The following is a 24,296-nucleotide window of genomic DNA, read 5'->3' on the forward strand; positions in this document are numbered from 1 at the left end:
CTTTTTCAAAGTGAATGTAATGTGATATATTTAGTTTAATTGATATAATTTTTTATGTTTAGCTACATAGTTCATTTATTTTTAATGCAAAAAAGTTATATTTGTCCAATAACAAGATATATTTTGCGTTTTTAATACATTTTGGTTTTTTGTACTTTTTTTTCTTTAAAAAGATATGGTCACCGTAGGTATATGGCATATGCATTACCATAAAGAAAAGAAACCTAATGAATATAAGCCGACCACCTTGACTATAAATACGGAAAAAATATTTCATTGCATTTACTGATAAACTTATTTTAGCATATATCCTAATGAAGCAAATAAATTTTGTGAAAGCTCTATATTTTTATATATTTATCATGCCCTATAAATCAATGACAGCAAACTCAGAATAAAACTGTATTTGATATATTATGTATACAGTGCTAATAGTCAAAAGTCTCCGCTCCCCCTTATATATTCTTTTGAACGATTATATTTTTTATAATAGTGAAAGTTGGAGGGAGGAAATAAACGGACGTAGGCTTCTCAAATAGTCATAACTGATGACGTAATAGTGACAGAGGACGTTACAGAGCCAATTTGACTAATAATTTTAATATAATTAATTTTAAATAGGACCCCTTATGGCAAGCGATATCTCGTTTGAAAAGTATTGAAAATACCTATTCAATCATACTAATTTTGTTTGGGTTTACGTTGATTTTGATTAATGAACTAAAAAAATATAAATGATGAAAGGGTTGCCAATGCGAGTCCATTATACTACTGGATAAGGAAATGAGTCAATACTCGCAATCTTATAGTTTGTATGTTGTTTATTAGTTGTTAAGCAATCATGGGACAACCGGTTTCGAAGCTTACATTTTATGCTCCATCTTCAGGCCCAGTGCATATATTTTTCACATATACAAACTACTAGGTAAAATTAACAAAAAGACAAAAATGTACATACATATAAAAACATAAAAACAACTATGTCTAGGTTGTGACTAAAAACATACAATAAAGCAAAACAACTGTGGAGTATTGAACTTAGTGTTCCATAGATAGGGGAGTGCATATAGATTTTCACTTCGGAAAAAATCAAACAAGATAGAACTTTTTGCAATTTCATTAAGAAATGTTTAATAAACAACATCAAAAAGTTCTACTCGAGAAGTGGGTGCTTCATTTTTTATTAAACAAATGAACTACGAGGTTTGATGTTTTTTAAATAACTCCGAAAATATAAATTTTAGAACAAAACTGACTTGACCATTGGAAAATTCAGAAAATTTTACAAAAAAAGCCTTATACATAGAATTTTCTAAAATTAAATCTGTATATTCTATAATTTCTTATTTATAACGCTAAAGCCACTCTTTTTACAAACACTGGCGCACTATAAACTAACGTACGGCGAAGTGCACGGTTGAGTTATTTTAATGTAATTCTGTAACTAATGGATCAAACGAAATTTTACAAATTGAACATGAAAGAAGAATAATTAAGCTATCTTATGGTTATAATAGAAAGAAATAACATGTATGGGCATAAGTATGGTGTGGGCGGAAAGTGAGCCTTACATGAATTTTGTTTAAAAATGATTTAAAAATATGTAATTAATACAATTTTTCTTATAAAACTCTCAATTTTGCACAACTTGCCTTTCAAGCATCTTAGTAAATGATGTTTCGTTCAAAAAAAATCTCAAAAATTTTAATTCAAATGACATGACGTCTCAAAAAATGTAATTCTTGAAATCTTCGTAGTTTTATAGAATTACCACCACTTTAAGACAGTATTACTCAAGTTTGAACAGGTCTATTACAGTTTTATAAGTGATTTTTTAAAGCTTGGGATGTAATCTTTAAAATGCAGTAAATTATTTTACTTTAGAAATGAAAAAACTATTTCTTTTTAAGCAAATTAGGAAAGATAACAAAAATGTAATAAAAAACCGAAAATTACCAGCTAAAAAAATGTTTATACAAAGTGATCAAAACTTTTTTCTGTAAAACTGACCTAAAATACATTTAATAATAAGCTTCAACAATAATAAATGTTCAGCAAAAAATTTTTTTGGCTCTTATACAGTTTTTCTGCGTATTGATGACTTTTTTATTATCAGTTTTACAAAAAAAAGTTATTCTTTATAAAATACTCTGCATCGTATATAATCTAAAATACAATCATCAAATATAAAATTTAATTAATGTTATACGAGGTATGTCAAAAATATGAATTTCACTCAAGAGTAAAGTATCTTTACATTTCACAATATCGAAAATTGTTATTAAGAAAAGTTGTTAGAAATTAAAAAAATTGTTTTAGTGTTTAATTACATCCTTCTAATTAAAATATTGTGAATAATAAAGGCACTTAACTCTTAAAAAAAATTCATATTTTTTACATACCTCGTATAAAATTAAAAAAGTTTGATATCTGATGGTTGTGTCTTATATTTTATACTAGGGACAGCATTTTATGAAGAATAACATTTTTTCGTAAAAGTGATGATAAAATAGTTATCATAATTGTACTAAAATGATGAGTATCCGTAATTTGAGACAAAAATTGAAATTTTTATTTTCGATTAGAATGATGTAATTGTATATTTAGACATAGTTTCTAATTTCAAACAACTTTTCATAATAGCATTTTTTGATATTCTGGAATATAAAGGTACTTTACTCTTTAACGAAATTCATATTTTTGACATAACTCGTATAAAATTGATAAAATTTGATATCTGATGGTTCAGTTTTAGATTTTTGACTATCCAAAGCATTTTATGAAGAATACCTTTTTTTCGTAAAATTTATAATAAAAAAGTTTTCCATGTGGTTCCTAGCTACGCAGACATACTGTATAAGAGCTTCTGTATAAGAATTTTCAAATTGCAATGCCATTTTCGGATTCAGTATAATCAAAAACAAAATAGAAAGATATTTGATCAAAGTAAAATGATGAATTTAACGATATTTTTAAAATTATGTATACAAAAGAATTGTTATTGCTTAAACAATTAATAAACAATTAGCGGCCAAATCTGCGAGTAGAACTATTTACTTTAACATGTATATAAACTAACAAAAAAAGTTTTAGAGAAATATTAAGCTTGTTTGAATTTTTCCGAAACAATGCATGTTTTCGTTCTAATTGCACTCCCTTAATTAGTTTCTACGTTTTCTTTCACGGATATACTATTTTAAAAATAAAAGATTTAGGTTTTGTCTATTGTCATTATTGCCAACTATTAATATTCCCTACTGCACCTTTGTTTTATAATATTTATGTGCTTTGTCAAATTACCTCCGTTTATTGTTCTCTGGAGCGCTCCGATAAATATAAAATAATCTATAAAAGATAAAATACCATCTCGGCAGCATTTTGAGTATATAACCCTTACTTCGTATCGGTTATGGCTATTGATCATAAAACTACTCGAAATACCTACAAATCAAATAATCTGGAATTCAGTGTCCAATAAAATCGTGTAACAGAGAATATCAAAGAAATTCAGTTTAAAAAATTACTTTTTCTACGAGCGTGCAAAAATGTCTACTTTCGCGCACGCGTTTTAGTTTAGAAAGTTTTACTTTTTCGCACGGGTTTTACAATTCCGCACGCGTTTTACTTTTCCGCACTGAATTTAGATATGTTAATATGGCCTTAAAGTAATTATAATACATGCAATAAACTAATATTTAGATATTATTTACTAATTTATTTCAAATATATATCTTATTGTGTTCACATTTTAATGAAATTAACACGAGAATTCGATGATATAAAATAATTTGACATAATATTCGAAAGTCAAATCAGTAGACAATAACAGTGGTTTTGAATCGTCGTCATGGAAGCCAAGATCGTCGTCATGCTAACCAATTATGCTGAAAGTTTGGTTTTGACAACCTTGTCAAATAATTAATTTGTGTATTTATTTATTTTCATATTAATTAAATTAATTGATTAAGATTTGGTCATTTTTTAAAGACTCGTAGAAAAAATATTGTTCCTAACACTTGCAGAAAGTCTCTTTTCCGCACTCGACTGCTTGCCGAACTCCCGCTTCGCGTCGTTCGGCAAACTGCAGTCGCGTGCGGAAAAGTATGACTTTCTGCACTTGTTAGGAAAATAACTATATTTGATGATATTACTGACTATTCAATAAATTTTGCGGTTCGACAAGAGGCGAGCGTTACTATCTACTAGCCTAATTTTTTTTGTTATATTGGTACACTCTTCATATAGGGCATTTCAACATGCTGTCAAAATTAAATCAATCTCACAGCCGAGAGGCAAACATAAATGTTATTCTATCAGTTCTTAATGTGTTTTAGACCTTTTTAGTTGCGTTTCTTTGCAATTTTGTTTTGTACAAGGATTAATTTAACTTTCTCACTAGAAGAATTAATCTAAAAAGATAATATGCCTCATTTCTGCTGTGTTTTGAAGTGTGCAATGCGAAGTAATCATGATAAAGTTCAGTTTTATCGGTTAACATCACTGCTACATTTTAAGCATAAAACAACTAAAAAGTTATCATCTGAGAGACAAAAACATAAAACAACTAAATAAGTTATGATCTGGGAGACAAAAACAATAGTTAAGTGCTATAAAACGTCCTATAAAAATGCTAAATAACTAACTGTGTCCATGTTACTTACGCTTGGAAAACGTTTAAACCGTAGGTTAACTTAGGCCCCTCGAGAAAAAGTCAACCAATATTATTTATTTTCCAATCTTTTGCTTGTGCCTACCACTATGCGTCTAGGTACCTACTAGAAACATTTGTATTGTCTACCAACAACTTTATATGCACTCATGTTTAATTATTTACTGCTTAAAACTAAATAAAATCGTTCTTCTAACGATAGTTCTTCTACAACTAAAAACTACACAAACTCTGAAACAAAATGTTTGAAAAATACAACTAAAAAACTGTTAACGGTAAAAAGCTTAAGAAACATTTGGTGCAAGTAATATAAACAAACATAATAGGTTTGTTCGTAGTACGATCCAAACGATCAGCAACCGTTGCCAACCATTAGACGCATGAGCAGTAACAGTTGGAGTTGCGCAGTTAACAGTTAGAGTTCGTAGACTACGAACTGGCATGCGTCTGATGGTTGGCAACGGTTGCTGATCGTTCTGCGAACAAACCTAATGTTTGACAGTTTGCCTTCCAAACGTCAAAGTCCTGGAATGCCCTATGAACGTGTGTGAAGTTTAATTTCAATATGTCAATTCCTTTTTTTGTTTACAAGCCATTTTTTGTATCGGCGTGTCACAGTAGTGGTAGGGGAGCAATATATATATATATATATATATAATGTTCTTGAACTCCTAAGTGGAGCATAGAGCTTCAGTGAAAACGCGCCATCGGGTTCTATTTTGCGCTAGGGCCTTCACCTCATTCCAAGACTTTCCTTGACTTCTTATCTCGTCCATTATGGATCTTCTCCAAGTTTGTGCTGGGCGACCTTTTTCTTTTTCCTTGGGGATTCCACTCTAGGGCAGTTTTTGCATACTGGAACTATCTTTTCGGAGTGTGTGACCTATCCACCCCCACTTTCTGGATTTTATTTCATTTTCTACCCTCTTTTGTTGGGTCAGGTGTAGCAAATTTTCGTTTCTGATGGTGTTTGGCCAGAAAATACGGACAATTCTTCGTAGACATTGGTTAACAAAGACCTGCAATTTGTCTGTAAGGGATTTTGTCACTTTCCAGGTTTCACATCCATAGAGTAGAACAGATATAACATTTGACTGGAATATTCGGATCTTTGTCCTTGTAGTATATTTCCCAGACCTCCAAACAGGGTTAAGCATGCTGAATGCTTGTTGAGCTTTTCGTATTCTCATACAAATGTCGTTTTCTGTACCTCCGCTTTCTGTTATGGCACTTCCAAGGTACGTGAAGTTTTCCACATTTTCAATCTGCATGTTGTCAATATTAAATAGCGTGTTGTTCCTTGCGTTTATTCTCATGGATTTGGTTTTACTAATATTGATTTTTAAACCTATTTTATTGGCCTCAGTGGATAGTGTTTCCAATTGATCGGCCACATCCTGGAACCTTTGTCCTAACAGGCAGATATCGTCGGCGTATTCCAGATCACTTAGGCGTGTGGTTAACGTCCATTGTATCCCTTTTGTGTCAAAGTCTAGTTTGGAGAGAACATAGTCTAGAGCTATGTTAAACAGAAACGGAGAAAGCACACATCCCTGTCTGACTCCAGTAAGTACGTCAAATTCGTCACTGTTGATCCCATTGTGTGTCACGCTGCACGTCGCGCGTCGCCTCAGTGTACAGTGACTTTATAATCGAAATTATTTTATGAGGAATGTTGCTTAGCTCTAAAATTTTCCATATAGCAGCATGAGATAGGCTGTCAAAGGCACGTTAGAAATCAACAAAAACCATTTATAGAGGTGTGTTCCATTCAACCGATTGTTCGATTATTACCCTCACAGTATTAATGTGATCTATGCAGGAAGATTCTGGTCTAAAACCTGCTTGATTTGCTCGAAATTCAACCTTGTTTGTTAATCTTTTATGTATGATGGTCGTAAAAATTTTATTTATGACGGTAAGCAAGGTTATTCCTCTCCAATTTTTGACAGTGTGAGGTTGCCCTTTTTTGGAAGTTTAATAATGTTACCTTTTTTCCAGCCCGCTGGAATGCGGTTTGTTTCCCACACCTCTCGGACTATGGGGAACACAAGTTCAGCGGTTAGATGTGGGTCAGTTTTAAGTAGTTCGGCAGCAATGTTATCGATTCCCGGGGACCTGTTATTTCTCAGAGATTTGATATCTGTTATTATCTCCGTTTTGGAAGGGGACTCGCAAGATATATGCAAGTCTATATTCTGCGGGTGTTCAACAATTTCATCTGCGTTATCCCTGGGCGTGCCTAGCATCTCCTGAAAGTGCTCTTTCCATCTCTCTACTTGGTCATCCGTTGTAGTAAGTAATTCACCTCTCTTGGATCTTACAATGTTCGAACAATTGGGCCCATTTTTTGTTAATTGTCTAGTAATTTGGTACAGCTCTCTAGTCCTGTTGTGTTGTGCAGCTGTTTCTGCTTGTTTTGTCAGTTCTTCAGCCCACATTTTTTTGTCTCTTCTGCATTCCTTTTAACTGCTTTATTTAGTGTTTTATATTCTTGTTGTCGAGCCTTGGTAGGGGAGCAAAGTATATGCTTAATGTGCAGTCACTCGACCGCTTTGGAGACATATTGGGTTGTGAAAAGTAGGTCCTAAAACCAAAAAAAAGTTAAGTCATTTTAGTGGGGACTTTCCATTTTTAATTTAATTTTCCATTTCCAACAATCGTTTTTTTAGATTATAGCGTCATCTGTCCATAATTCGAAAAAATGTCTTGAATAAAAGTTACTTATTTTTACGCAATAAATCCAAATCTGCAATAAAAAATGGGGGCTCCCATTTAAGATTTTAAAGTTACCCCAAACCCCACCTCCGTGGGGGTCGTGTTTAGTGCCATTCGATAGATTTTTTAAAAATATTGAATAGGTACGTGTATTTTTCAGTTTTTCGATCTGATGTTCATTTCACGAAATATCGCGGGATTTGTATTTAAAATATTAAATTTACCCCCCACCACTCTTCGTGGGAAGTCGTGTTTGGTATCATTCGATAGATTTTTGAAAAATATTTAGTACGAATTTTGTAGTTTTTCGATCTGTCGTTCATTTCGCGAAATATTCGCTTTTTCCTTGTGAAATTTTGGGACTCACCCATTTCCTTACGCCCTTATTAAGCTGACGACTTCTAGTTTAGGTACATTTTCAGGATACAAGGTTTCTCCCCATGTAATAATCTGACGCGCTCGAGTAACTGCAAAAATCCCCGCTTGGGCTCCCCTATGGAAACAATTAAGTATCGTGCAGTGACTGAATTTTTATTTTTGGAAAGTTTAAAAGCAAAGGAAATTTATGAAAGAATGTTGAAAGTGTATAAGGACTCTCCGCCTTTAATTAGTATAGTATAGTAGAAAGATGGGTTACTGAATTTTAACCTAGTCTTACAAGCCTTGAAGAAGATCTACACCAAGAACGTCCAAAATCAGCAACAACGCCATAAATCGTAGAAAAAATCCGGGATATGGTATTGGAAAGCCGTCCAGTGACTGAAAAAAATTTATTAAAAGCCCTAGGCAACAACTCATTGGGCGGTGTAAGCAATATTTTTACTAAAGTATTGGTTTTCAGAAGGCTGTGTTCACAATGGGTGGCGCATTTGTTAACAAGGGAACAAAAACACATTCGAATACCGTCTTTCTAAACAACATTTGGAGCATCTTTGAAAGAATAAAGTATATTTTGTGCGTGGATTCATGATTATGGATAACCATGATCCTGAATCAAAACAAGAAGCTAGAGAGTGGTGTGAATATGGTTCTTCGGATTCGTGTTAGCACAAGCTTTTTGAGATACGAGAGGAATTTTGTATATGGGTTTACTTGAAAACAGGTAAAACAATAAATTCTGGATATTACTGTAACCTTTTAGACCAGCTGAAGGAAAAAATTCGTGAAAAGACCCAGTTTGCAGAAGAAAAGTTCCTTTTCCAGCAGGACAATGCACCGTGTCATATATATGAGCATTTTAATAATGGAAAAGATCCATGAATTAATTTCGAATTGTTGGACCATACACCGCATTCAGCAGATTTGGCCTCAAGCGACTTCTATCTGTTTCAAAACTTAAAAAAACATACTTGGAAAGCGTCTTTTATCAAATGATGACGTCATAAGAGCTATGGGCGCTAGGGTCGTATTTTTCAGCCCTTCCAGGTTCTCTCAGGGATAGACTTAATAAATTGGAATCTCATTGGCACACGTCAATTGATGTCCAAGGGGACTATACTTGTAACGTTACAAACGTCACATCTTTGATATTTTATTTTTAAATAATTATTTTACTTTATTTTCTTTAATATTTCATTAGTAATTATTTTCTTCTATTTGTTTTACCAGTTTTCTTCGTTAAAAACTCGTTGGCGCCCTCTTTGATTATTCTCTTTTATTATCCTCTTTTATTATCCTCTTTTATTATCTTTTTTTATTATCTTCTATTTACTATATCTCATTTCATCTAACATCTAAATCAACATACTGAACATACCCCGTACATTGTTACTCTGTAAGTATCTGTTTTTTAATACGGAACATGCCTGTACTAAACTAGCACTTGGTTGTCATTTCAAAAGTCGCACTGTCATGAGTGTCACTTCATCCCTACCAGAAGACACAAAATGGAACGTAAAAATTATTCCTTAAATAGGCATGTAATTTGAAAATTAAAATATTTTTATTTTAACAATCAACTCTCTTGGGGTAAGAATATTACGTATCATATTTTAATTATATTTCTACATGCATAACTAGCTTCTTATAACATTTTTTCTAAATTTTTTATATCTAACCTCCAATATCAAAAGCATGGTTTCTGATATTTTAGTTTTAAATATATTATATTTTTAATTTACATGTATGCACGTTTAGTAATCAAAATTTTAACTATTCTCCTCATCTAAATTCCATTTAATTTACCGTTGCCATCTACTGGTTTCTGAATACTATTTGGCAAAAGTACATTTTGGTTTTTCTTCTTGATTGTTGATATGCGTTTTACTGTTACAGCTTTTTTGATAAAGATCAACCTTTCTCCCTTCGGGAGCTTCAAGCCATCCTCATAATCGGTTATGGAACTACAAAGGCAGGACTTCATGGATAAATCGTTTAGGTTTAGACTACAGCATCGAACATCTTCAGCTGCAGGGGCCTAGGGCCGAAGATCAGCCCAGGCCTACAAGAAGTCTACAGCAGTACCATACGACATCAAGAAGTTACCATCAATACCAAAAGCCATAAGTATAATCCAGAATTGTTAGTTTTTGGCAAGAATTTGAACATATTTTGTTAATGCAATTTTACAAGTCGTATTTTTGTTATATTTTTATGAACAATAAACATACTGTTAAAAATACTGTTTTGTTTGCTTCCATTCTAAATTTTCAGTGTCCATTTCTAAGATTAGGACAAGACGAACACACACCTGAGTGACTGAGCTAAGCTAAGGATGTAACGATGGCTATCTTAGATGATTGAGGTAATATTTTCGAATATTATTTCATTTAGCTAAGGTAGTCCATCGCTTACTCGTTTCATACTGACTAATAAAGTGTATTTCGAATCATAAAATTGTGTTTTTCTTATTAAGAGCAAACAGTAGCGCGTTATCAATATAACTTCGGGAGATAATATCATACCTTTTTTCGCAAGGTCTGCGAAACATTGGCAACAGTGGTAATCTTTGACAGTATCTAAGATCAATATTTTGACAATTTAACTCATAGGCGCGCTAAATGGAAGTAATAGAAAACAATTTTGTTATTAGTAATTAAATATTTATAAAAATAAACCAAAATGGGTGAAAATGTTATGTTAACATAGGTATTTACACGAAATAATACCTAATAATAAATAATTATTTCGTTGTGAAGCGAAACAAGAGCTGTGTTTTATTTAGTTCATAATTTTCAGGTTCGCATAATTTTGGCACGGTTTTTAATGGACTTTTTCTTGGAAAGTTTCACTTTATTTTTTGTTTGATTAACTTTTTCCATTTTGTTAAACTATTGATTATATTTTTAGAATAAAAGATCCTCCTTAAACTTTTTATACTCGCATTAGAATTCGAAATTGTTCTATTACACAAAAATATAATAAATTAACTATAAATAAACATTACTTTCCAATGAAACAACAATAATGAATTCTTAAAATAACACACTACTGCACTGCATAGGTATCGACAAAGATAACAGAACCGATAAGAGAAAATCTGACGCAGGTTTTTCAAAATGACAGTGACAATTCCTCTATGTGGCCTAATTAGTTATTGCTAGTTATAATATGTTCGATTTCTTGTTAGAAATAAAAAATTTTAGTAGGTCCAAAATGACACAAAATCTAGGTATCGGATAAAAAAGTTTATTTGAAGAAAGTCTATTATTTTGTTCTCCTTGATGGCGGTACAGGCTCGATTTTTTAATATTGTATTCAATTACAGAGTAATTTCCACATACTAATATATTTCTCAAATTGGGTTCTGTACCGCCATTCATTAGTATATTACGAATATGTGTGCCAAATATCTCGACAAAATATTCAAAATTACAGCCGCAATCTTGGACCGCGTTTGTTGCTACCTGTTGATCGCTACTGTAGCCTCTTAAACGGCAAAACTTATTTAACAACCTAGTACTCTAAACCGCTGATGTTTTTTGAGATGATTCTGACTGTGCTTTTGTGTTATTTTGTGTTAATTTGTTTATGAAACCAGTATCATAGATGTGTCTGTATACAATTAATAGTAGAGGATCCGACATAAGATCGATCGGGATATATATGTTGGATCATTACGATTTTTCTCAATAAAAGTGTAAATATTTCGAAAATTATTAACTTACGGGCCGGTTGTTCGAACGCTAATCAACAATGATCACTATCAAATATTTAATTACTGTCACAACTGTCAATGTCAACTTTGGTTGGGTTGCTGAAAACATAATTGATTATAATTATGAGATTAGTTAATCAATTAACATAACAATTATTAACATAATTGATTAACTAATTTCATAATTGTAATCAATAATTATGTTTTCAGCAACCCAATCAAAGTTGACATTGACAGTTGTGACAGTAATTAAATATTTGATAATCATCATTTTTGATTAGCGCTCGAACAACCGGCCCTTAGACCTATAAAACCTTATAGGTCTTAAGTTATTCATATTCATATTCTTAAAAAATATATCCAAAAATGATTTAATATATAGGGTGTTCCACAAAAAACACAACTTTGGTTCATACCGTCCTTCTTACTGACCCTATATAATAGAAAATAATTTTAAATTATTATATAGACGTCTTTAATACATATTAGTTTTGTTATAAACATTTTTTTGTATATCCCATAGTTTAGCCGTAATCAAAGAAAACAAGAGGTATAACGCACCCTGTAATGCCCTGTATATCATTAAATACCTATACATATAACATGCTCCTGGTGATTACATACAGGAAATCAACATTAGATTAGAAAATGTTGAGGGGTGGGTAAAGTGCAGCCCGTGGGCCGCATGCGGCCCTTTAGACATTTTTTTGCGGCCCTTTAGACAAGCGAATTATTTTCATTTAAAGAATGATCGTTTTTTAATTGTTGCTATACCCCGTTTTTAAACTAAGAGGAGTAATTCAAATTTACCGCGCCGTAATGCTTGTTTTTAATTGGTCCAACTGCAGGCAAGTTTACTCCACCGATATGAAATTTTTACACTATTGACATTTATGAAATTTTGATACTACTGGCATTTCATAGGTTAATTGAGTTATATCGGCGATTCTTTATGTTTTCTGCGTTAGTCTTTTAATTTTTAGATTTTTAGTTTGCTTTTTTACAAAAAAAAAAACAGTGGTTTTTAGAACTGTTTAGCGACGTATTAATATTATAATAATATAATATTTATGGATTACCGTCGAAGGCCTACATGATCAACCAAAAGAGAAGATGTATTTGGTGATTTTTCTAGTGACTTCCTTGGGTGTGAATGTCCTTTTAGTTTACTCATCCTGGTTTAAAAACCAAGAAAGTATAGTAAGTGTAACAACGGATAGAGCACCAACCTTACGAGGAACAAATATTGGAATGTTGAGAAAACTTAAAGATTACGTTCATGAACAATTTCCAGAACATGATTTATTTTTTTATTGCATGATCGATCAGCAGGTGTTGTGCACAGTGTTTTGCATGTAGACAACGTCATTTCAATTATAGGTAATATTGTTAATGTTATTCGTTCAAGAGGATTAAATCATCGAGAATTCATAGCATTTTTGGAAGATTCAAATCGAACATACTCGATGGTTAAATTTAGGAAAAGTTCGTAGAAAATGCTGGGAATTAAGGGAGAATATTGTTTTATTTTTAGAAATGAAAAACTGCGACAAATTTGCTAAATTTACAAGTTTTTCAATGGACATGTGATTTTGCTGTCTACCCTGGACCTGGACATTGCTAATCATTTAAATATTTTAAAAAACACATTGCAGGGCAAAAAGGTATACGCAGACAATATGGTAACTGAGGTAAATTCTTTTAAAATGAAACTCAAACTAGTCATTGATCACATAAAAAGGAAAAAATGATTCGTTTTTCATCATTAAAATCAATAAATAATGTACCAGAAAATAAGTTTAAAATTTACGAAGAAAAACTTGTAATTTGCTCACGGAATTTGAAAATCGTTTCAATGATTTGTAACATATATAATTTTCCTTATCACTTATAAGAAATCCTTTTTCAATTCAAATTTATTCTATATAATATATTTGAGGAAAATCTCATGTTTAAATAAGTGGGAAGGTCATTTAAACAAAATTAGTATAGTTAAACATTTGAACATAAAACGTAACAAATATTGCGGCCCTCGGTAATAGATCAAAAACGTTTTGTGGCCCTTACCAAAAAAAGTTTGCCCACCCCTGGGTTAGAGCAAATTTTAACAAAATGAGAAAAATGCTCTGCACAATAGATTTGAAGTTGGAGCTAAGAGTTAGGTTGGCTAGGTGCTACGTTTTCTCGGCTTTTTTTATGGAATAGAAACTTGGACTTTAAATGCGATATCAATGAACAAGCTAGAATCATTCGAGCTGTGGGTGTATATAGGGTGAGGCAGATAACTGGCCTATTAGAAATATCTCTAGAACTAAAGGCAACAGAATCATGAAAATTGGAATAAAGGGGTTTTGAGGGATGATCTATTAAATGAAATGATTTTCATCTCTTTGCAACTTCCGGTTAAAATTGGTTTTTTTAAATTGGACACCCTGTATATTTTTACATTTTTGGATTCTCCTCAATATCTTCTTTCTTAAAATATGAGGTTTTGTAATATTATACAGGGTTTTTTAAAAGATATTTACGTTTTTTTATTAATTTCGTAGCAACATTCACACCCTGTAGAATTGTAATAGTTTGACATTAAAAACTCTGTTTACGATCAAGTGATTTTTAATATTAGTATATTTTAATATTTTAATAATAGTCTATTATTGTTAAGAATTATTAGTATAGCTAATTTTGAAATTTTAGTATACAGTGTTGGTCGAAACTCGGAATGAATATTTTCTGAGATTTCTTAAATAGAACACCCTGTATTTTAGTATTGTAATGAAATGATATTTCATTGTACTTTTTTATTTTATAAGTACATATTCCCTATCCCTAACTGCTTTATTTTGTGAGTTATTGGTGATTCAAGCTAAACATTAATTGCAACAAAAAATACGTAAATTTTTATTAGGTTGGCCGTGAAAATATTCAATCACAAATAATTTTTCAGAAATAATTACATATTAATCCAGACTGATCCTTAAAATGACCAATAATGGTTTAGCTATCAAAATACCTACGTAGTTAAGATTGTTGGTGCGACTAAAATTAAGCACAAATTAAAGCAGTTAGGTATAGGGAATGCTTAAGAAATAAAAAAGTACCATAAACTATCATTTCACTACAATACTAAAATACAGGGTGTTCCATTTAAGAAAACTCAGAAAATACTCATTCCGATTTTCGACCAACCCTGTATACTAAAATTAAAAATTTAGCTATACTAATGATTCTTAACAATAGTAGACTATATTAAAAATCATTTGAACGTAAGTAGAGTTTTAGTTGTCAAACTACTACAATTCTACAGGGTGTGAATATTGCTACGAAATGAATAAAAAAACGTAATTATTTTTTAAAGTACCCTATATAACATTACAAATCCTCATATTTTAAGAAAGAAGACATCGAAGAGAATCCAAAAATGTAAAAATATACAGGGTGTCCCATTTAAAAAACGAAGTTATAAGCAACTTCCGGTATAACCGGAAGTTGCAAAGAGATGAAAAGATTTTCATTTAATAGATCATGCTTCAAAACCCCTGTATTCCAATTTTCATGATTCTGTTGCCTTTAGTTCTCGAGATATTTTTAATACGCCAGTTATCTGCCTCACCCTGTATATGAATTTTGAAAATGTGGACCGAACACGTCACAAAAAAAGAGGTTCTGAGAAAGATGAATAATGAAATGAAAATCTAAGATACCATCAAAACAAGAATATTAGAATATCTCGGACATATTATTACACGTGGAGAGTGGAGAGTGATACAACTTGCTTCAATTTATTATGCATTGAAGGTTTAAAGGAAAAAGAAGCATAGGGAGATGCAGAATATCGGGGCTGCGCAACCTGAGAGAATGGTACGGATGTACATCAAATGAACTTTTCAGAGCAGCCGTCTCTAAACTCCGGATAGCTATGATGATTGCCGACCTTCGTCGCGGAGATGGCTCTTAAAGAAGAAGAATATCACATGCTCCAGACCTTTCTTTGCAATTTAAATTTTATATTCACAAAACAAATAAAGAAAAATTTTTACTTGGAGAATTATTTCATCATAAACGTTGTTTTGTAGCTGTCGCAGTATACCAGAAATATAACGCGACATGTTATTCTTTTTATAGCAAAAATGTTGTCCTATAAAGTGCGAAAATATCTGAACTTCAATAATATGACTATGAAAAACTTTCATTACATTTTCAACTACAAGAGGTGCTGCAGTTTTGATAACAAAACGTATGCATCAGGGGTAAAATTAATACGAAGAGAAGATTTTGCATGTTTTATACTTTCATACATTTCCGCACAGGAGCAGTAAAGTATAAACCGGTCGTAAAACCTCACAAGCGTCCCAGAAGCGGTGCTCTAATATGCCGCAGGCTATCCTATTGACTGCGCCAGTTTTCAATTCGGGATACTAGGTTTATGGACTTACGGATTAATGGAATAGAACTTTCCTCGATTTAACTTAAATGGAAGTTTAAGTATCGCTTCCAAATTTTTACGTTGACGGACATAAACAGAAAATTAAAAGCAAAATGTTTTATGCTACTTTCTTCAAAAATCGTATTAGAGAACAGCAAGATTTTCCGAGTATATAGAGAGGTTCAAAATTATGGAATAAATTTATCGACCACTTACAAAAAATTTAAAGATTTTCCGTAATATTATTGCTAAATTTGGAGTAAAACGCGCCACAAAAGAGAACCTTTAATATAGTTTGCATTTTGAAGTTTTTTTGTGGCGTGCTTTACTCCAAATTTATCAAATATTATGGAAAAATCTTTTAAAATAATACCAGAGAATACATTTTTGCGTCATGTAATATTTATATCAGCTCTTTTGTAGTCCGAATACTATCTACTAATGTTTACGGCGTTTAGAGGTTTTTTATTCTTGTTTCAGAAATTTTCCAAAGTTTTTTCTAAATTAAATGTATGAAGTTGAATGTAATGTTTCTCGATTACATGTTAAGCGTTATAAATGGTCGCCTTTGTATCCCATATCCGATTCATCCCAATACTTTTTTTCAATATAATTCTTTGTGTGCATCGAATCTGATTCCTTTAAAAAATAATTATAAAGGAAGCAAAATGGTCTAAAACACGTCATAGCCCTCCTGTTTACTTTCGTAACATATATAGAAGAGATATTTGTCAGTAGTGTAATAAAATAGAATATAGAACAAGTTAAACCTCATTTGCCCGTAAGTATGAAGTATTTTATAAAATTTCTGAAGGTTATGTAAATCGTTCAAAACGAACTTAGACAAGAAAATATCGGCGTCTTTATAAACTAACGACGCCGCTGAAATTGTGGAATTTCCCAACAAATTTAAAAATCAGTTCTTTACAATGAATCACCCATCACCCCCTTTAATAATAAGTCTTAGACTATTTTCCTTCTTGTGCTACTGTCTCCTTTAGTGGAGGTAAGCGACTACACTCTCAAATCTGTTTCTGTCCAATGAGGCTCTAAACAAAGATGGAAGGCTGGTCTAGTCTCTAACATTTTTCTAAGCCGTGAAATCTGGCACCTACCGGGACCCCGTTTTGCTTAAATTCTACCTTGGATGATCAATTGCGCGAAGCGGTACTTTTCGTTTCTCATTATGTGTCCCAAGTAGCTAACTTTTCTGACTATAATGATTTTTAGCAGCTCCCTACTATTCTTCTCAAAACATTTTCGTTGGTGGTGTGGGTTGTGCAAGGTGTTTTCAAGATTCTTCTAAAAAGCCAGAGTTCAAAGGCTTTTAACTTATTCATTAGTGTTATGTTGAGTGTCCACGCCTCAGTTCCATACAAAAGTATTGACCACACATAGCGACATAGCAACGCAAAAACGACATCTCGGGAATATATTAATGCTATTGTTACAAAATAAGATTTTCATTTTGATAAACCCCTAGGTATCCCGAATAAACTACGTGCCTCTTAGTGGCGTGATACGGGCAACAATACATTGGCTTATAGGGCTGTCCTTACAGTAGGGATCCTGGCCTATACAGAAAAATGCAGGCGGGTGTGGGGTAATACTGCACTTTGGTTGCATTAGTAGTGTATTGGCTAAACGTGCAGGGCAGGATATGGTGCTGATAGAAAAGGCATTCAGGCATCAAATATCCAAACAAAACCTTTTCAGGCCATAAAAATGAAAAGAACTTCTCCAATGATATAAAAACTTATATACTGAAATGATGGCATCTCCTGAGGTAAACTATGCTGGAAGTAAAATGAGCCTCCGTTCGGATTTCCGGGCGAGGGCTATCTCAGGGGGAACACCATTGCAGATTAGAAAAATCAGGATAGGGTCGTGGAATCTTGGTAGTCTTACAGGTAAGAGTCTGAAGTTAGTGGATGTGCTCAAACGAAGGAGAGTTCAAATTGCTTGTATTCAAAAAACTAGGTGGAAAGGACAAAGGGCGAAAGAACTAGGTGAAGGTTACAAATTGTGGTATGCAGGGAGTAGTAACACTAGAAATGGAGTTGGTATAATTGCTGATAGTGAAATTAAAGATAACGTAGTGGAAGTTGTAAGAACGAGTGATAGAATGATGTCAGTGATGTTGATAAAGAGGTATTGAATGTTGTGTGTGTGTGTGTGTGTGTATGCTCCTCAAATAGGTCTAGGTGAGAATGAAAGAAGAGCTTTCTATGACCAATTAGGAGACGTCCTGAGTGATATTCCGTCAGAGGAGAAAGTTATAATAGGAGGTGATTTCAATGCACATGTGGGCCAAGCCAAGGCAGGATACGAAGCAATACATGGGGGATTAGGCTTTGGAACTACAAATGAAGCTAGAGATGATATGCTTGAACTAGCAACAGCACTAGATATGGCGATTGTTAACACATTCTTTAAAAAGAGAGAAGCTCATCTTATTACGTACAAAAGCGGACAACATCAATCCCAACTAGACTATTTTATGATAAGGAAAAAAAAACAGACGTGAATTCAAGGACTGCAAGGTAATAGTTAGTGAGAGAGTTAACCAACAACATAAGATGCTTGTTCTGGAAATTGAAGTAAAAAGGGAAGCTAAGCCAAAATATCGGAGAGGGCCACAAAAAGTCAAGTGGTGGATGCTAGAAGATGAGAAGGAAGGCCTATTCAGGGAAAGAATAGTAGACACAATATGTTGTAACATGAAAGGACGCCCTAATACAATTTAGAGAAAAATGGCCAGTAGTATTAGACACATTGCTATTGAAATACTTGGGAAAACGTCAAGAAAAAAGTTTGAGGATAAGGAGACTTGGTGGTGGTCAAACGAAGTACAAGAGAAAATAAAAGAGAAGGGAAAATTATATAGAAAGTGGCCAGAAACCAGATCTGACACAGATCATCAAAACTATATGGTCGCGAAAAAGGAAGCGAAGGTAGCAGTAGCAAAAGCCAAAGCAGAAGCGTATTCAATCCTATACTATTAACTTGATACCAGGGAAGGTGAAACGAAGATATATAAAATAGCCACACAGAAAGCAAAGAAAGCAAAAGATTTTAATCAGATTAGATGTATCCGAGATGAAAATAATAAAATACTAGTTCACGAAAAGGATGTCAAAAAGAGATGGAGAAAGTACTTTGACAGCTTATTAAATGAAGAATTTGACAGACAGACTGTAGAGTCAACGGAGACAGTAGCAGAAATGGTCACCAAAATAACAAACGAGGAAGTGGCTCAAGCGCTTCAAAAAGTAAAGAAAGGAAAAGCGGTAGGACCAGATGGTATTCCTGGGGAAGTACGGAGAGCATTGGGAGAGACAGGAACAAGGTGGCTAGCAGGTTTATTTAATAGAATTATGGAAGTTGGACAAATGCCAGATGAATGGAGAAGCAGTATACTAGTACCTGTCTACAAAAACAAGGGAGATATACAACAATGTACAAACTACAGGGCTATAAAACTGCTTAGCCACACCATGAAAATATGGGAAAGAGTAATTGATAGACGGATACGTGAAGAGACCGAAATATCCGAGAATCAATTTGGATTTATGCAGGGCAGATCAACAACAGATGCAATTTTCATTATAAGGCAGTTGATGGAAAAATACAGGAGTAAAGAAACAAACGCTCATATGGTATTCATTGATCTTGAGAAAGCATACGATAGAGTTCCTCGAGAGATTATGTGGTGGGCACTCAATAAGAAAGGAGTCCCTGGTGAATATGTAAAGATTGTGAGGGATATGTATGAGGCAGTAACGACTAGTGTTAGGACAGGTGTGGGCGAGACTGATAAATTTCATGTGAAAGTAGGATTGCACCAAGGCTCGGTGCTTAGTCCGTATTTATTCTCATTTGGTTTGGACCAGATAACAGCGAAACTACACGGTAACATTCCATGGTGCTTAATGTATGCTGATGATGTCGTGTTAGTAGGAAATAGTGAAAGAGACTTGGAACAAAAACTGGAACAGTGGACACGAGCTCTGGAGGAAAAAGGTTTAAAACTTAGTAGGACAAAGACAGAGTATTTGGAATGTTCATTTAAAGATGGAGTTACTACAAGTAAAATGGTATCTTTGGATGGTGAACTGATTGTAAAAAGCAATAGTTTTAAGTTCCTGGGATCGGTATTACAGAGTAATGGAGAAATAGATGGAGATGCATGCAGAAGAATTAGGTCTGGATGGATGAAGTGGAAAGAAGCGAGTGGTGTGTTGTGTGACAGAAAAATTCCAATGAAGCTGAAGGGAAAATTCTATAAAACAGCCATAAGACCGGCAGTGATGTACGGAACTGAATGTTGGGCAGTGAAAAAAAGAGGAACAACGAATGCATGTGGCGAAAATGAGAATGCTTAGATGGATGAGTGGAGTGACAAAGAAGGATAAAATTAAAAATTAGTATATTAGAAGAAGACACCCGACACCTTAGGGTAAATGGGTTTAGGATTATATATATATATATATATATATATATATATATATATATATATATATATATATATATATATATATATATATATATATATATATATATATATTGTTAAGATATGTAAAATTTGAATTAATATGGTTTCGATCTTAATATTTTAGAAAAGTTAAAACATATAATAAAAATATACCAAAATTCATTTCGAAGAAATGAAAGTCAATTATCTTTGGATGGCCGTAGGTAAACAAAATTTAAATAGGGATTAAGTATTTTCTTTGTACAGTTAGTATGAAAAGAAAGTGGTTGTGTGTTTGGACAATGAGACCGGGTTTCCCAAATGGACTTTTGCGGCGAGGGAATAATTGTATTTAGAAATTTAAATGAATGTAATCTTTGTTTAGATATTAAGAAAGGAAAAAAAAACCGATTGGCATGTAATTAGTTTTAGGAAATTTCTAATGGTAGGGAAAATTGGTGTTTGTTATCTGAAAGGTAGATGGGGATAAAATTGAGGAACTCGGATTGGTGAAGAAGGAAAAAGGAGGGGCTAGGTATGAAGAATGGGAGTTTAGCGAAATGTTAGAGGGTGGAAGAAGAGTCAGTTGTTAAATGATCGTTAAGTCGACTAGTGGTGATCTCTAAGAGTCTCCTGAAGTAGTAAGGCAGATAAGTGAATAGTTGTGAGTTTGTTGAAATAAGTGTCCTGACGGAAGCTCATCACGTAAAGCATTGTAAGTTATATTGTTCTACTTATATTCCAAGAGTCACCGTTGCATGCCGGAACGAGAAATAGATTCAGTTTATCGAGAGGAGAAAAGGCTAGCATTGTTTTTTGAAAGATACGTGCATCTGTAGGGGGTCATTAATGACAATAGGCTTGCAATAATTTGTTGCGAGATTGCTGACTACATAGGGGGCTGCTAAGAGTAAATTGTAGGCGACCAGAGACAAGAATTTGGACAACTCATCATCCGAGAGACAGTTTTATTTTTTTTGTAGAATTATTCATAACGCAAATTTCAATAAGTACTTTAGATAGTGGTAGGGTTATTTCAATAATCAGAATAGGAGATATTATTTTTAGAGGATATTTTGAGGGTGAATTTATTTCAATAGATGCTTTTGTACCATATATGTGTTTTATTCCGTTAATCTTTGACCTTATTTATCATATATAAAGCAAAGGAGATATTGAAGCACGAGAATATAAAACCCTGAGATTAGAGCATTAAATAGTGTGATTAAATCATAAGTGCATCATTAAAATTAAATTTAATTAATTAGTTAATTATCTAATCAAGTGCTTTGAGCACACCGATCTTTGAATATCACATTAACTGGAGCCCAGAACGTGGTGGCTTAAAAATATCGCAGCTTTGCATTTGATGGTAGGGAAAGAGATAAGGAATAACTACAGGTGATCCAGAGATAATTTGACAATTTTTCCAGGTGTAAAAATAATTTTGATTTATGGATTGATCGTAGGTATTGGATATTTACTGCCATTGAATTATTTGATTTTTTTTTTTACCAATCGTACATTTGATATTTATTGTGAAATTTACTGATTGCATATTTGATATTTGTGGCGAAAATTTATTAAATTTGGGGAGAAATATTTGTCGTGTTCTGCAACTTATAGAGTGTTGTAAAATTTCACATTTGGCGGGGACAAAGAAAACAGTAACGAAAAGAAACAACATGTCGACCACAAGGAGGCAAAGCAAAATGCAAGAAAACAGAGAAGAGGAAAAAATTGTTGAAGAAGGATTGGATAATGAAGGAGATACAACGATTATGGAGAGAAAAGAACAGGAATTAACAGGAATAGAGAAACTATTGCAACTGATGCAACTCCAGTCACAACAAATGGATAGAAATCAACAGGAAACAAAAAGGACAATGCAAGAAAATCAACAGGAATCAAAACGAGCCATGGAAGAAACACAAAGAGAAATATCACAGAGAATAGAACAGAAATTGGAAGAGAATGATGGCAAATTGAAAAAGCGTTTGGAAAAATATGAAAATGAAATGAAAGCCTGTTTAGAAAAAGTTAGAGAAGAAACAGAAAGGAAACTGGAGATGCAACGAGAAGAAATAGAAACTAAAATGAAGGATATTAAGAATGTGCAGAAGATGGAATTAGAACAGTTAGAAAGCAAATTTGAAAATGCAATACAAGAAGACAGGCGAGAAATAGAAGAAAAATTTAAGCAAAACGAAAAACAAATTGCGGAACTCAAGAATCAACAGAATTGTGGAGAAAGAAGGGAAATGATTATCCATGGTACAAGCGACGCGAAAATACAATTTGGCGGGGATATTAGAAAAACACACCCAGTACCATTTGTTAAAAATTTGAGAACCAACATATTAGATATTTTGACGACTGCAAAGAAACAATTAGAAACCATCTGAAAGAAGGAGCAGCGTTATGTTATGAAAGTAAAGAAGATGAGTTTGAAAATTGGACAGATTTCGAAAATAAATTTCTCAACTATTTCTGGGGGAAAGTTAAACAGAGGGAAATCAACCAAGAGCTACAGAATGGAAGATATCACGAGAAAATGGGAATATCGGAGGAAAGATATGCTTTGCAGATATATAACAATTCCAAATATCTAGACTACAAATACTCTACCGAACAACTGGTAGAAATGATAAGCAGACATTTCGAAGAAACGCTGGAGGACCACGTGATTTTGAGAAACTATCAAGATATTGATAGTTTGTGCCAATTCCTTCAAGTAAGGGAAGCAAAACGAAGAGAAATGCGAAACAGAAGACAACATGAACAATATAATGGACCGGCAAGAAGGTATCAATCAAATTATGACCAGAGAAACCGACATGCCCAATCAACAAACGAAGATAGGCCGAGAGAATACCAAAATTACAATAGACAACAAAATTATGATAACAGGAATCACGCAAAAAATAGAACATATGAAAATCACAACAGAAACAGAGATGCACAAAATCCTCCGACTAGGAATACGAACGAACAAAGGGACGGTAGAAACAATCAGAATTTCCAACGACAAAATAGAAGGGAGATGAATCATGTAACAATAGAAAACGAGGAAGAAGATATATGCAATGAATCCAGACAGGATTTTCAATAAAGCATCCACTGAACAAACATAAACAACTCTCCGGTATATTTTGTCATCCGAGAGAGTTTATACAGTTGGCGGGAAATGAAAGACAAAGTTCTAATTCCAATTTAATATTCTTAGATGCATTTATAAAACATAAAGCGATTAAAATTTTGATTGATTCTGGATCGGAGATATCGTTAATCAATAAGAAACTAGTAAAAGAATTAAATTTGGACAGATTTGTGTACAAAATTCCTAGGGTTGTTTTAGTGGGTGCAAACGACAAAAAATTGACGACAGTAAATGAAGGTTTGGGAGTGCGGATCAGAGTGGGAGACAAATACTATATTATGCAATGTGTGGTGATCGAAGATTTAAACCATGATATGATAGCGGGAATTGATGAATTGAGTGAAAAACACATCACCATAAATTTTTCGGAGAATAAACTGGAAATCAGAGCAGAACCAGACAACATAGAAGAAGAAACGGAAATAGAGAGGAAAATAATTGTTGAAAAGATAAATGAACAGGAAAAACATAAAGAAATCAATATGACTGTAGAGGAAAAACCGAAAGTACAAGAAAAAAATCAACCAGAAAAAAAAAAGAAGGAAGAAAAAGAAGAAGAGTTCAAAAAGAAAGAAGGAAAACACGGTGGATACAAGAGAAAGAAAGGAAATCGAAGATACGGAAGAATTGTCGGCAATCGACGATAAAACAGAAAGGAAGCAGGAAGAAAAGGAAGTTCTCATAAGAGAAATGAAAGCAGTAGAAACATGGTGCTCGGGATACCAAATGGAAATTGAAGATAAAAAAAAACAG

Source organism: Diabrotica virgifera, chromosome 4 (genome assembly GCF_917563875.1).
Source record: "Diabrotica virgifera virgifera chromosome 4, PGI_DIABVI_V3a".
Classification (NCBI taxonomy): Eukaryota; Metazoa; Arthropoda; class Insecta; order Coleoptera; family Chrysomelidae; genus Diabrotica; species Diabrotica virgifera.